The 14,289-nt window shown below is 37.4% G+C and overlaps 2 long non-coding RNA genes across 2 annotated transcripts; both read left to right on the top strand.

Moving 5' to 3' along the window:
- Positions 1-363: 363 nt before the first annotated feature.
- Positions 364-2,736, top strand: LOC118557211. The gene is made up of 2 exons (XR_004927707.1): positions 364-405; positions 2,320-2,736. It is a non-coding gene; the product is annotated as an uncharacterized LOC118557211 (long non-coding RNA).
- Positions 2,737-5,609: 2,873 nt separating this feature from the next.
- Positions 5,610-7,539, top strand: LOC118557210. Its single transcript, XR_004927706.1, has 2 exons — positions 5,610-6,436; positions 6,546-7,539. It is a non-coding gene; the product is annotated as an uncharacterized LOC118557210 (long non-coding RNA).
- Positions 7,540-14,289: the final 6,750 nt, after the last annotated feature.

Raw genomic sequence — 14,289 nt, 5'->3', positions numbered from 1 at the left:
TAATTTGCAAGCCTTGAATAAGTAGGTGCAATTGGTCTGTGTTCAAAAGTTCAATATAAGACATTTAAAATCTGAAAATATCACTTTACATGTCTTCGCATGTGTTACGGCCAGTGGCCTTTTTGTCTGTTTTGTTTTTCCTTCTAATGTTTGCAGGTGTAGTTGCATCTTCCTGCCAGCTGGTGCCACTGTGGAAACTTGCAGCCCTCCTGAAGTTCCCTCCTCCTAGTTCACCTTCAGCCACTTCCTTCTGTCATCATCCTCATTCTGGATTGGACACTCGCCTGATTGCCTCACCAATCCGTGTGGAGCACTCCTTATTTAAACTCAGTTCTCCCATGCAATCAGGGCAGGACTCCCAGGGGAGGAAGCAGGAATTCGAGAGTGAACGGAACAAACAAGGCGGTAGGATTTGAATTTTGGCGGTTAGCATAAACTGTACATTGACTGTAGCTACATGGCTTCTACATCAGGAGGAAATAGTGGGAATGAGATGGAATGGATGATTTCTAGATCATCACGAATGAAAAGAACAATTAAGAAAAGACAAGAAAGAGCAAGAAGTTGGTCAGAAGAAAGTGAGACAAGAGCAGACATTAGCAAAAGAACAAAAACAAATGAAAGGGCGAATTCAGATGAACACAGTCAAGTTAATTTAGAAGCAGAATATAAAGTTGTGGTAGAATTCAAGCAAGAGGGGGGAGCTATACATCCCATAAAACTGACTAAAGCAATAGAGGCAGAAATAGGAAAAATAAAAATGGCTAGAATCATGAACAACAGAAGAGTGCTGATACATGCTAACAGCGAATCACAGCAACAAAAGATCATGAAAATGAAAAACCTAATGGGGGAAAGAGTTAGAACTCATATACCAGGATTGTTAGCGAGGCTAAGAGGAGTGATTTCAGGAGTTCCGCTGGAAATGACAATGGAAGATGTAAAAGCAGAAATCAAAGGAGGGAAAATAACTGATGCCACTAGGATTAAAAGTAAAAGAGACGGAGAACTTAAAGATACTATGGCAGTAATTTTACAGTTTGAAAATAGTATGCCTGGAAATATCCAGCTGGGTTACATGAACTATAGAGTTAGAGAGTATATCCCTAAACCCCTCCGCTGTTTCAAGTGTCAAAGAATGGGACACACTGCAAAGGAATGCAAAGGAAAAATCAGGTGTGCAAGATGTGGAGGTCCACATGAATATGGAAAATGTGAGAAAGATGCAAAAATCAAATGTTGTAATTGTGGAGGAGAACATAGTGCAGCTTATGGTGGATGTCAAATACAAAAGGAAGCTAGGGAAGCTCAAAGAGTTAAAATTACAGAAAGAATTTCATATGCTGAAGCCTTAAAAAGAGTAAAGAAAGACAGTAATAGAGGAATGGGAGAAACAGGTCAAAGAAACTCAGCTTGGAATATAAATCAAGTGCAGAACGGGCAGAGACAAATACTGGCTCCAAATCCAAATATCCAAAATGCATGCTTGCATAAATGTAGAGTGGATGAAGATACGATGGTGGTGAAAAAAGAAAACTTCGTAGCATTTATATGCCATATTGTTAATGTAACAGTGCAAATGAAGAAGAAAAGTGATAAAATAAAGGAAATAGTTACAGCAGCTGGAAGATTTTTAGATATGAAAGAAATACAAGCAGATCAAATACATACCATTCTAAGTGCCACTGAAACTACAGGAAATACCCAGGACTAGGATTCAAGTGTTCTTTTTAATGGTTCTATATATACTTCAATGGAATGCTCGAAGCTTAATAGCCAATGGACAAGAATTTAAAAAGTATATTTATGAATTAGAAATAATACCTGATATTATATGTATACAAGAAACATGGTTAAAACCAAATCTAGATTTTAAGATCCCTGGATATAACATGGAAAGACAGGATAGAAGTGATTGTAATGGAGGAGGATGTGCTACCTTAATTAAAGATGGAATAGCTTATAAGAAAATCCAAATGAATAATGAATTAGAATGTATTATTATAGAAATATTTAATGTAAGAAAATATGGTAATATTAAAATTATAAACTATTATAATCCATGTAAAAATCTTGATTGTAAAAAGCTTAAGGAAATGGCTGGGAAATTACATAGAAGAGAAGTATGGTGCGGTGATTTTAATGCTCATAATAGTCTCTGGGGCAGCAAAAAGACAGATCAAAATGGCAACATAATAGAAGAAATAATGGATGAAAGGGTACTAGTTTGTCTTAACAATGGAAAAGGTACCAGAGTTAATGTACATAAAAATACAACATCATGTCTAGACATTACATTAGTATCTGACTGTCTGGTAGGATCATGTGAATGGAACGTCAACAGGGAATCCACAATAGGGAGTGATCATTTTCCAGTAAGTACTATAATTAATGATAATATAAAGAGGCAAGAAGATGTCATAATCACAAGATGGTGTTTTAATAAAGCTGATTGGAAAAAATTTAAAGTAAAGTGTGAGGAAAGCAGACATTTGGTTACATTAAAAGGTAACATAGAAGAGTGTACAAGCCAGATAACAAAACATATTTTAAATGCTGCAAATTCAAGTATACCAAAAACAATAATAAAAGGAAGGAAAAAAGTAGTCCCTTGGTGGAATGATGAATGTACTAAAGCGATTAAAGATCGTAACAGGGCATTTAAAATACTGCAGAAAAATTTAACACTTGAAACTCTTATTAATTATAAAAAGAAAAGAGCAGTAGCTCGAAAAATTATTAAAGAAGCCAAAAAGAAAACGTGGAGAGAATATACTTCCTCAATAGGATCTGAAATTAAATTGCAAAATGTATGGTCAATGTTTAGGAAAATGATTGGGGAAAGGAGTGGTATTAAAATACCAGCCTTAGTCAGAGATCAGGAAGTTGTAGTGTTAAATAAAGATAAGGCAGAGTTGTTGGGGGAAGCATTTGCGGCAGTACATAGTGGGGAACATCTTACAAACATTCATAGACAACAGATGAATCAAAAAATTAGCAAACATAAAAATATTTTGGGAAAAAGTCAAACATATAATTCAACATTAGACATAAATATAACTATGAAGGAAATTAAAGCAGTATTGAAAGGGACAGGATATTCAGCTCCTGGGGAAGATCAGTTATGCTATGCTATGTTTAAACAGATTCCTGAAGTAACATTAGAATTAATATTAAAACTGTTTAATAAAATATGGAAAGAAGGTGTAATACCAAATAGATGGAAGAGAGCAATAATTCTACCGTTTAATAAACCAGGGAAAGATCCTACAAATCCAAATAATTATAGACCAATAGCATTAACTTCACACTTAAGTAAGTGGATGGAGAAAATAGTGATTAATAGACTAGAATTTATTCTTGATCATAAGAAATTAATCAATGAAAATCAGTGCGGATTTAGGAAGGGAAGATCAACAATGGACGCAATAACTAGAGTTAGTAATGATATAGAGAAAGCTTTAAAAATGAAAGAAATTATGATTGTAGTATTTTTTGACATAGAAAAAGCGTATGATTCATTATGGAGAGAAGGATTACTTATAAAAATGAAGCAGATGGGAATAGGAGGGAAAATGTTTAACTGGATAGCAAATTTTTTGAAGGATAGAAAAATAAAAGTTAAGATTGGAAATGATTACTCAAAAGAATTGAATATTGAAAATGGAATTCCACAAGGTAGTGCAATTAGCCCAATACTATTTAATATTATGATAAATGATATCTTTTCTGAAACAGAAGAATGTATAAAATCTGCATTATATGCTGATGATGGAGTTTTATGGATGAGAGGAAAGAATACAAGATTTGTTATAGGTAAAATTAAGAAAGCGATTAATAAAGTAGAAAAATGGTCCTTTGAATGGGGTTTTAAATTATCAACAAGTAAATCTTGTTATATGATTTTTACAAATAAGAAAAACATAGACATAGGTACAATAACATTATATGAACAACCATTGGAAAGGGTAGCAGAATTTAAATATCTGGGAATATGGTTGGATCAATCATATACATGGAAAACGCATACAAAGAATCTGGAAACTAAATGTAAGAAAGTGATAAATCTATTAAAGGCTGTGGCTGGAAATAACTGGGGTGCAGATAGACAGTCATTATTAAACATATATAGGGCTCTCATGAGATCAACAATAGATTACGGTAGTTTTATATATGGAGTAGCAGCTAAAACAACATTACAAAAAATAGATACTTTACAGAATAGGGCTTTACGTATATGTACAGGAGCAGTAAAATCGACACCTATTAATGCCCTTCTAGTAGAGACTGGAGAGATTCCACTAGAAATAAGAAGAATAAAATTAGCTTTGACATACTGGATGAAAATAAAAAGTAAAAAAGATGAAAATGTAAATGCAACAATATTAAAATATTGTTGGGAATATTCAAAGTTCCATAGTAATGGATTTGGATGGATCATAAACAAATGGATTAAAATATATGAATTAGAAGATAAAGAAATAGCTCAATTTAATCCAATTAACGTTAGCCCTCCATGGATATTTCCGGCAGTAAATGTAGACATAAAACTACTTAAAATGAAAAACGATTGGTATTTAAAAGAAATAGGGGTAAAAACCGATATATACTTAAGAAACTCATATTATAATTATGTTAAAATATATTCAGATGGTTCTAAGAATTCAAAAGGATGTGTGGGAATAGGAATTTATATATCTGAGTTTAAAATTGACATATCTAAAAGACTATCTGATCAACTATCTGTATTTACGGCAGAAATGGTGGCAATTATCATCAGTTTGCAGTGGGTAGAGGAGGTGAGACCAGACAGAGTAGTAATTTGCACAGATTCCAGAGCAGTCATAGAAAGTATTCAAGGAGAAGGAAACAATAGGAAAGATCTAGTACTAGAAATTCAACATAGCTTATTTAGATTATACAGAGGTGGCATTGATGTTTGGTTCTGTTGGGTACCAGCACATCAAGGTGTAAAAGGCAATGAAAGGGCAGATAAATTAGCAAAAAGGGCTTTAGATCAGGCAATAACGATTAAAATACCTATTGGCAAAGGGGAAGGGAAATCAATTATTAAGAATAAAGAAATGGAAATATGGCAAAAAAGATGGAATGAAGATAAGAAAGGAAGGAAATTATATAAAATACAGAAGTCAATATTTAGTAGAAATGTTAAGGAGAGAAATAGAAGGGAAGAAATAATAATGAGTAGATTGAGAGTAGGGCACACATATTTAAATGATACTTTATATTTAATAGGGAAGAAAAATAATGATAAATGCGAAAAATGTGGAGAGAAAGAAAATGTAGAACATATACTATTGAACTGTAAAACATATGAACGTGAAAGGGAGAAATTGAGAAGAATAGTTGGAAAGACAGATCAAGAATGGAGTTTGAAAGGAATATTGGGAAATGATGGAAATATAATGGATATTTGTATGATAAGAAAAGCGTTATTTATTTTTCTTCATAACACAAAATTAAAAAATAGAATATGACTGATGTAGAATACAGTTGCTACACACTCGTGTACAGTAGGTGGCGGTATGCACCTTAAAGTTGATTGCGACCCGCCATAATAGAAAAGAAGAAGAAGCAATCAGGGCAGCTGTGTTTTAGAGCAGCTTGCCACACTGCCGGTTGTGTTGTGTTTTGTTTGTTGTGATGTGTTTTTGTTTTACTGTAACACTCGTTTAACCTGACTATTGAAGGCTGTGTCACTCGTCTGGCAATTTGCCGTGGCACTCGGTTTTAGCCTCTCAATTCCTGGTTGTGTTACTAGTTTGATGTTTTGGTTTTGTCTTGTGGTTTGTTTAGTGTTGATGCTGTTTCCAGCATCAACACCTTAGTTCTTGTGGCCTTAAGTCATCTTTGGGTTTCTTTTGTCATTAGATCATGTCCTGTCCTTTTTGGTAGTGTACATATTGTTTCTATAGCCAACTTATCAATAAATTGTTACATTTTTTCTCATACTCTTTAGTGTTGGCTTTTTATGTTACCTCCCCTGTACCCCTAGACCTTTGGGGTCGTAACGTAAGTGGGGGCTCGTCCGGGAGTTGAATTACAACAATCCTTTGACTGCAATTTAAGTTGTTTCTGTTAAAGGTGCACCTGTGAAGTTTGCGCTATTGCTTTAAGATGGCTCAATTTAACATGGCTCAGTTTTTGGGAAACCCCTCTCTTCAGCAACTTACTAGTTGCCATAAAGCTAACTTGACTCAGATTGCTAACGACCCAATTTCTTATTTAAAACAAAATATTAAGGAATTGAGGGATCTGATTGCTTGTGAGTTGGTTGAGTTAAACCTGATTCTTGCCTTCTAAGCAGATCTGCCAGCTGACGTGCTTCCTGCAGCATTATCCTCGCCTGGCCCCTCTCATACGGTTGCTAGAGAACCACAGTGGAAGACACTAGAGGTTGATCATGAGATGGTTGGTAGGTTTAAGACTCCTGTCACACCTTCCCGGTTCAAAATCAGTGTCAACTGAAACTGCTAGTTCAAAGCTTGATGCTTGTCTGGTTTGTTTGGCCCGTGTAATTGGAGGCTGAGGAGAACGCCCAGCTCAAACACTTCTGAATTGAAGTGAAAAGGGTGGAAGCAGAGAAGGTTGTGAGGCTTCATCAGTTGGATCTCGAAGCACTAAGGTTCCAGGTACCTCCCAACACTCAAATAGCGCAAGCTTTTCAGTGGCCATTTGATGTTTGGTCCCAATTTGTGCAGTGTAAAATGGCTCTGTCGACGCCGCTCACCAAGAGCTTGTTTGACTGTGTTGTATCCAAACCTTTTGGTTTGAATTTTAGGAAGGGAGGTGTTACGGCCAGTGGCCTTTTTGTCTGTTTTGTTTTTCCTTCTAATGTTTGCAGGTGTAGTTGCATCTTCCTGCCAGCTGGTGCCACTGTGGAAACTTGCAGCCCTCCTGAAGTTCCCTCCTCCTAGTTCACCTTCAGCCACTTCCTTCTGTCATCATCCTCATTCTGGATTGGACACTCGCCTGATTGCCTCACCAATCCGTGTGGAGCACTCCTTATTTAAACTCAGTTCTCCCATGCAATCAGGGCAGCTGTGTTTTAGAGCAGCTTGCCACACTGCCGGTTGTGTTGTGTTTTGTTTGTTGTGATGTGTTTTTGTTTTACTGTAACACTCGTTTAACCTGACCATTGAAGGCTGTGTCACTCGTCTGGCAATTTGCCGTGGCACTCGGTTTTAGCCTCTCAATTCCTGGTTGTGTTACTCGTCCCCTGTTTTCTGTGACACTTTGTTAACCTGTGTATTGAAGGCTGTGTCACTCGTCTGGCAATTTGCCGTGGCACTCGGTTTTAGCCTGTCAATTCCTGGTTGTGTTACTAGTTTGATGTTTTGGTTTTGTCTTGTGGTTTGTTTAGTGTTGATGCTGTTTCCAGCATCAACACCTTAGTTCTTGTGGCCTTAAGTCATCTTTGGGTTTCTTTTGTCATTAGATCATGTCCTGTCCTTTTTGGTAGTGTACATATTGTTTCTATAGCCAACTTATCAATAAATTGTTACATTTTTTCTCATACTCTTTAGTGTTGGCTTTTTATGTTACCTCCCCTGTACCCCTAGACCTTTGGGGTCGTAACAGCATGGTAGTTTCACTGGGCAAGGGTTAAATCTACAAAACACCCGGGTGTTAAGTATGCTCAATTAAAAAAGAAACAAAACTGGTTCAAAACTGGATATTTAATTAAACTTTATTCACTGTTAAAAAAAAACGTTGTTCCTGCGTTGAAAACCAGAGATTTACATACACTATGCATCAAGTGACAAACTGACTTTTTTCCACTTTCTAACCTTAAATTGGGCAGAATATCTCCTATTTTGGATCACCCAGGGTAACCAAAATAACTTGTATTTGCTAAATGTCAGAATAGCAGGAGAGAGAAATTTTGAGAGTTTTTTTTTTTGTATTTATATGTTTTTGATTTTCTTTATATTCTGTAGTTTTGATATATTTCCTTGGTCAACTCAATCTCACTGAAAAACGCGTATTATCCACATTGGTCCACCGGGGAAAACGTAGTACTGGCACAATTTGGCTCCTCAATACATTTCAGTCTTACTTTTTAGTTGGCCTATTCATTTACATTGGCTTGGGACAAGGTCATGTGACTATAAGGCTCCCCCAGAGTAAAAAGAACATGGCTGCCGTTGTAAGTAAATATTTAAGCAAAACAACAGCGTTTATATGCATGTTAATGACATTTCTAGCAAGACATATGCATGTTATTTTCATAATATTCGTTCAGGGAAGGTAGATGATCTTTTATTTATTAGTTTTGCTAAATATTTTAGTGCGTTCTCAGAAGGACGTGAGGCGATTACATTACTATCATGGTTGCTACAGATGCAGCGTTCTACGTCACCGATTTTCACCGAGATCCTGGTATATAAGAAACAACATTAAGACTGTCTACCTTACCTGGACGAAGATTATAAATATATTATGCATACTTTTAGCTAGAGATGTCATCAAAATGCATATAACTGCAGATGTTTTCCCTGAATATTGATTTTTATGAAGACGTCGGTTTGGGACTATTAGGAGGTGACGTCGGGGACGTAAATGGCTAATCCCTTAACTTAATTATTGCACTCTTGTTGATGTATTAATTAGTACACCTCAAACACTCTGCTTACTTGTGTGACATCATGGAAAAATCTAAAGAAATCAGCTAAGATACTATACTTGTAGACTAACCTATGAGAAGCTTAGATAATCATGGTATCTTCACTTAGTAATCTTTGTGCATTTTAACATCTTATTTTGAAGAAACAAAAAACTTTATTGGTAAACAGAAAGGATTTTACACAGTGTGTGTAAATTTCTTATTTCAACTGCATATAGATGGACAGGAAGACGGTAGTAGTAATAGGACAGACATATTTGCATCCAGTGTTTGAACATTCTGTCAGAGGAACGTTGCAACAAGAAACCAGTGAAGCTTGGCATTAAACGAATAAGAACTTCCAGTTCTGTAATATTTAAAATTTTACATTTTCTCAACTTCTTTGTGACGCATAACAAAAAACTAATCGTCTCTAATGGAAAGTAAGTTGCTGTTCCTCTGGGGAAAGAGGTCAGCTTGAGTGCATTTCCTTTGTTTTGTTTTTGTATTTGATCATTATTACTAATACAGAGGTTTTGGCGCAACAACTTTTGGGCATAAAGAGATTTTGTTTTTGTTTTTTTTTTTACAAAGAAGAGTACTCAAAAGCAAGAAAGGCTCTCAAAGCCGGTGGGAAACAAAAATAAACTATTCTAAAACATCAAAAAATCTTAAAAATTGGCATACCAAGGCAAGAATTTTAAGAAGAGAGACAACTAAAACATCAGGCTGACATAGTGAGAACAAAACTATCACTTGGGAAGAAAAAGACAAGACAAAGATCAGACAACAAAAAGTGGAAAAAGCTCACGGGAACATGAAGAGTAAAACAAAACCACACATTCAACAAAACTTTGAGAAGGTGACATTAAATTCAATCGGCACCAGTTCCCCACTTTGTTGTACATACGTGTAATTTTGGTTATTTGACCTATAAAAGCTAAGTCATGTCAAAAATAGATCAGTTTCATACACACAATGGTGACAAGTAGGGCCATTACAATATAGTGAATGTTTGAAAGTAACATTTAAAGGAACCTTTAAAGGTTTTTAGGTAGTTAGGAACTGATAACTGAACAGGCTTGTACCTCATTACGGTTATATTTCCATATCTGAAATCTTTTTATTGTTTTCATTTCTCTTATTCCATCAGCTTTACGATAGATGTTGTATTCCATCGCTTGATTTGTATTTTAATGTTTAATTCTATGAACCTGCGCAGCATTGATATGACTGATATATTGAACTTAATAAACATGTAAAAAAAAAATAACTAGAAACTAAAAAGAAGAGGAGCTAGCCCAAGACAGCTGTAAAATGTCGCCTGAGGCAGGAAACAACAGATGGTGAGGTCACCACATATTTTGATGTTTCTCCCAGGCTCGAGGATGGCACTGGGGTGGACAGGGTAGTTATTTGCAGGAATGGACAATTGGAGTTAATGGTGAGCTTCTGTGTTCAGACGGTGGCTTGCTTGTCAATGTAGATGGCGAGGACCCAGGAGAGGGGGCGAGCGTATGCACAGATGTTGAGGTAGGAAGGTTGGACGTGTGCAGTGTGGATCCTGATGCGGTATAGGCTCATATTTGGTGTTACAGTGAGTTTATCTTCATTTATCAAATTTATCTTCATCTTGTTCACAATTAGATCAAAGATGAACCTCTAAAATAGACAAATGCAACCTGAATTTCAACAGTTAAATTTTAACAACACAACACGTGTTTTTTTGTGATTACCTCGTTGACAAGATTATTTATGTCTCAGACAATGGAAGCTGGAAGAGAAGGAACTGAAGGAACCATCATGGGAGGATAGTTGGCAAACGGTGAGGATCTAGGCACTGGAGGTCTTCACTCCAGTCGCCCTTGAACAAAACCGCAGACCTACAAGAATGCTGATAGAAAGGTTGTAGTAGAAGATGAGTTTCTAAACTTGATTTAGACTATGTGCTAGGACAAACTTGTACTGCTTGCATCAAACACATTTGACTTTGAATGGATCAAATCAAGCTGGGTCCCAACTCCATGCAGCGGTATGTGGCCTTTGAAGGAAACCAGGAAGGTGTGGATGCCATTATTTAAAGGTTCTGAACGAGTGCAGGGGAAATATACCACACATTGTTTCCCACTTCCTGGATGAGCTTAAACAGCCTAGATGTCTCTCTAGATGCCGAGGAGAGGTTGCGTGAGGTTACTGCTAATGTTGCGGTAATGGAGCGACATTTGGCGTCCTGCAGTGGAGGATCGAACAACACCTACGTGTCTACTCTGGGAATTTCCAACGCCAGTGATATGGCATCAGCTGTTGACACCTCAGGAGAAGGGACAGCACATGTAGACTCCTCCGCTCCTACAGACTGCAGTAACTTTACCGCTGATAATGTGGCCCTGAGCATGAATGGGACCAATGCAGGTTGTTTCAGGATTACTGGGGAGGCTGTCCCAGTGAGTGATAAGCCGAACTATCCTGCGGCTAATCCTATAAATTGGAACTTGGTCGTAACAAACAGGCAACGTACAAGAGATGAGAACCATCCTGCTCTGTTAAAGCTCCATATTAAACCCGAGCGTTAAAGACCAGCACCTATTATTGGTACGGGCGTGCAAAACACCCTAAGAGTGGTTAGAACGAAGCTTGCAAATGTCTTTGCAGCTAGATTTCTCCCAGATCTTGAGGATGAGACATTAACTATCTTAAAGGAAAACTTGAGCAAGATGTACAGTGCTAGCGTATTGTCGCTGGGAACACAACATATAGCTCCTTTAAAGTCAATGTAGAGAGTGAGAATTTTGCAGAAGTGTATAACGACGATTGTTGTTCGGTGCCTGAGTTAAAAGGTGGGGAAAAATCCACGGGTTACAGTTGAGGAACAGTGGCAGAGAGACAGACTTGTCAGAGGGAGATAGTCAAGTTTCAGTCCAGACAATAAGGCGCTTACTGAGAGCTGAAGGCCTACATGCCAGGACTCCGAGGCATACCACCCAGCTGAATCCAAAGCACAAGAACAGTCGACTCCAGTATATCGACTGTTTTCTGGAGCGACGAGACCAAGTTGGAACCCTTTTGAGCCACTGGATCAACAATATGTCTGGAGGAGGAATAATGAGGCCTATAAGGAAAAGAACCACTTGCCTACTGTCAAGTATGGCGGAGGGTCAGTCATGCTCAGAGGCTGTTTCACTTCTGCAGGTACAGGGAATCTCCAACGTGTGCAAAGTATCATGAATTCAAATAAGTACCAGGAGATATTGGTGTAAATGTCATGCAGTCAGTGACGCAGCTGAAGCCTGGGAGGCGTTGGACCTTCTAACAGGACAATGACCTCAAACATACCTCCAAATCTACCACAGCTTGGTTGCAGACAAAAGGCTGGTAGAATCTGGAGTGGCCATCGCAATCTCCTGACTTAAATCCCACAGAAAATCTTTAAGCCTAACAATGTCAATGAACTGGAGGCCTTTGCCAATGAGGAATGGACGAGGATACCTGTAAATTGCTGCAAGAAACTTGTGTCAAGCTCTGTTTTATGTCTGAAGGACGTTATTATTGCCAACGGGTGTTCAACTAAGTACTAAGGACCAAGGGGTTGAATAATCTTGTTATTTGTTGGTAAATGAAATTCAAGTTGCCTTTGTCTATTTTCCAGGTTCTTCTTTGATCTAATTGTGAACAAGATGAAAATAAATTTCAAACTCGCAGAAACACTTTACTGTAGTGGGAGTTCAATGATTTAAAACACAACGGCACTGACAGACGTTTTAGCCTCCATCATTTCCCACACTTTCTGCCAGTGGGACGAAGTGAGAGATTGGAAGGACCACGGTGTGACCCAGAAGGCAGATTCAAGAGGCTACAGAGTGAGAAGTATCTGCCGTCTATCCTAGGGAACTCACTCCTCTCTATGATCCTCCTAATTGGTCCAAACAAGCTCCAGCTGTGGTCACACCTGCCAGTCACACCCTGTAATGAGAGGAGATGAAGCACAAAGGATACAACAGCTGACGAGCACTGACAACCGCAAACATGGCATCTGTGCTGAATAGAATGTCCGCCCTAGACAAAAGTAGTAATAGCAAGGTCTGTGGTCTGCTCACATGTGAGTTCATATAGTGAAGAGTTTAAAATATAAATATGATATATCCAATGAGGAGGGTGAAGTTAGGAGAGATGTTATCATGGAGCAGTGGTCTCATCTTTCAGTCCCCACATGTGACTCCAATGTGGGGAATTTGATTCAGGTGTGTAGGGCGAGGGACACATCTAAAAGTCCCAGGACACCGGCCCTCGAGCGTTTGAGTTTGAGACAGTTGTCTTAGAGCATTAGCTTACAGACCTAATCAACCAGCACCACACAGAGAGAGTTAAAAGCTGTTGTAAACCAATTTTAATCCACACCGCGGTTCAACTGTCAAAATGTTAATCTGTTACACCAGTAAACACAACTATAAATTGGTCTACAATTAGTCTTTTTACAACAACATGTGCATTTTTTTCTAAAGAGAAAAGTACTCAGATGACATTTACATTCAAATGTTCTTTCCATCATTTACCAAAGACTTGTGAAAACAGGCGTGTTGTTGCTATACCTAACTGTTGCTCACAAAATTGGAAAACATCTTCCTGATGAGCTTTATGTTGCGATTAAAGATGCAATCTCACCATCCATGTCCAGTCATATTCAATAAAATACAATATACAACTTCTCTCCTTTGTGCCAATTGAGGCCGTTACCATCAGGTCGGAGGTACAGGGTTCCACTGTTTAATAAGATTAAACTGTAAAATGCTTCGGTACGTCTACCAATCCTGAAATTGAACATGTACATGTATCAGTGTGAGTTGCCATCATCTGCTCGTCCTGCAATGTGTACTTTTAATTCTTTCTGTAAATATGTCTGTTTACAACACTGCTGTGATGCAAGACAAATTTCAGACTTGTTCTGAAAATAAAGCTACTGTATGCCATATTGTATCGTATTATATTGTTTGTCAGATTAAAACTACCATTAGAAAGTAACAACCTTCATGTAGGTGATAAACATGCATTTCAGTGTGCAGTAAGCATGTTTTTGTATTAAAGATGATTTCATTGCTCTAATGTAATAATGTAATCTTAAATGTTTTGTTTTCATCAGCCATAAGAGGAAAATCATCATAACTAACAGAAAGAAAGGTTTGAAAATGTAGTCTCTCTATAAGTAATTAATCTATATGTGTCTTGCTGGATTAATTGAGTTACTGAAACAAATAAGGTTTTCAATGGTATTCTATTGTATTGAATAGGTCTGTAAGCTTGTGCCCTCCTAGTTTAGTGAATATAACTGAAGCCTCTTGTTGTTTTAGAAAAGTCTTGTTAAAGTGGCATGTCTGCTTCAAGAACAAATAAAAAAAGACTGATTTTCACTCATATTTTTCCGTTTTAGGTTTTCAAGCCCTAAGGTTCTATTGTTACAGTAATGTCTGATTCTGTGAGATAATCTCTAAGATAAAGTGTGGGTACAACAATGCTTTCCCCAAAGGAAATTCTGCTCACATCAGCATTTCTCTTGCATAATGGCTTTGAGGCTATGTACACCTCAAAGCTGTTGCTGCCATTAATTTTGTGTACTCTTTGTTTTTCTTTCCAATAGAAAGTACTCCTGGCCAAGGTGTTCAGTGAAGTCA

This window comes from Fundulus heteroclitus, chromosome 22, assembly GCF_011125445.2.
Source record: "Fundulus heteroclitus isolate FHET01 chromosome 22, MU-UCD_Fhet_4.1, whole genome shotgun sequence".
Lineage (NCBI taxonomy): Eukaryota > Metazoa > Chordata > Actinopteri > Cyprinodontiformes > Fundulidae > Fundulus > Fundulus heteroclitus.
This window is presented reverse-complemented; position numbering and strand designations above follow the sequence as displayed.